Below are 1,937 nucleotides of genomic sequence, written 5' to 3' on the forward strand. Positions count from 1 at the left end.
TTGTGCACCAGCGATTGGTACATATTACTCCATTCTGTAAACTTCAAGATATCTCCGTTGAATACTGGCATCTTGACGTCTATGTGGCATTTTCCTCCAGAAATGGCTTCACCGATGTTTGGGTTCAACATCCAGTCGTTTGGGGCTTGACTCGATCTGAGGTAAAGGTTACGGTCTCGCCGTTGATGGAATTTGGCGGTTGGTCAAAGATCCGGCACGTAAAGGACCAATTGGATACGCGGATTTCTCCGCATCTAAACTACTTGCTGAAATCGGGTTTGACCATTGATTGAACGATCCAAAGAACGCATGTATTTCCATAGGGTTTCACTTAAAACATAAAAAAATCAATTCTTCTCTTTCTTCCTCTCCACCTCCTCTGCTCATTGTTGTTCACGTACAAAACTTCTCGCAATAATATCACACCAAACATCCCGAACCTCTCAACGTGCTCATATTTCGCCAGACCAGGGCAAAAATAAAAAAAATGTTTTTTTTCTGAATTCTAAGTTACAACCAGTTCCCTTGTGAATTAAAGGATTCTATTTCGAGAAAAATGCATGTTGTTAAGGCGTGCTAAAATCATTCAGTAGAGTACAGTGCTTATGGAAAGTGTGTGCACCTTTTTCGATAAGCTCTCAAATTTTAGCTTTTCATGCAATTTTGTTTTTTCATCCTTTTACTACTGGTTCTTATTTTTCTTCATATTATATTCGCATTATTTGAATGCTCTGCTGATCAGCTAGGCCAGTATTTTATACACTTGTAGTTTTCCTTGATAAATGAAATCTGGTTTAGCAACAACGTATCAATAATGTCAGAATGAAACTATTAGTGAACAATTTTGTTACTATGGTTAAGTTTCATCAAATGATAGAACAATATGGTTTTCAAATTTCCCTCAAGTAATAGTTTGCCAATTCTTCCAAAATTAATCATCCATCTCCTGACCATTTACCTCACACTAAGACTTAAGAAAAGAAGTTAAAAACCTAAAAACTAGGATTTTTACCTTTTTCAGCCAAATTTAGGACTAACTATCTAAAACGATGTTTTTGTGAAAAATTCCCATTTTGTACCTTTATGGTATTTTCATGCTCACTTGTTTTAAAAAAAACTTGAAAAGCAGGAAAAACAAGACATATGATTGTGAATATGAGCAAACCTTTTCATGAGATAAAAAAAGCCACTTCACACCAAATCCAAACCTGACTTAGTTAACAAAAAATCTCACGACACCTAACTTCTTGTTTTTTACAAAAACATGCATCTGTTTCATTGCTGACATTTTTTTCAACAAATGAGGATATATGATATCATCTTTTGAGCTCAATCTTAACAAACTGTACAATTCTTTTTACCTTTTTAAACAAATTTTACTACCTTTTTTCTACCTTTTGGCCTTTTTTTCACCTTTTGGTTAATGACACTCATGTAAAAGACGCGGCATATCCCTTTGCCTAGTTCTCACTGATTGGTCGTGCGAGAGCCGTCACGAAGAATGACAAACATTGCAGATAAAATTGAATCATTTGCAGACGCAATAAATTTGCTGAAAAAATCCAGGACATCGAAGTTTTGCCCAGCCGTTGTGTCAACTCGGAAGTTTTAGGAACGCGATACAAATTCCATATGATGAATATAGCAATCTCTTTTCTCGAATTTCAAAAGATAATTGTGAGATAGTAGAGTCAATCTTTTTTTAATGTAAAAGCGCGAGACTAGTTTCCGCAACATGGACATAAATTCAATGAACCTCTTAGCTCTTAGCTCTTAGCATGCTATTTGAAAACAGTATGAACACACAGTCTAGTTATTGGTTCTTGATCGCATTGGCTTGGAACAAGGATTCTCCATCATGCTGTACTCACCATGTTCCAGTGGTTTGTGCCCACATATCAGTATACGCAGACATTTTGGTACTTACTGCAATTGGA

The sequence above is a fragment of the Tigriopus californicus genome, chromosome 8 (genome assembly GCF_007210705.1).
Source record: "Tigriopus californicus strain San Diego chromosome 8, Tcal_SD_v2.1, whole genome shotgun sequence".
NCBI lineage: Eukaryota > Metazoa > Arthropoda > Copepoda > Harpacticoida > Harpacticidae > Tigriopus > Tigriopus californicus.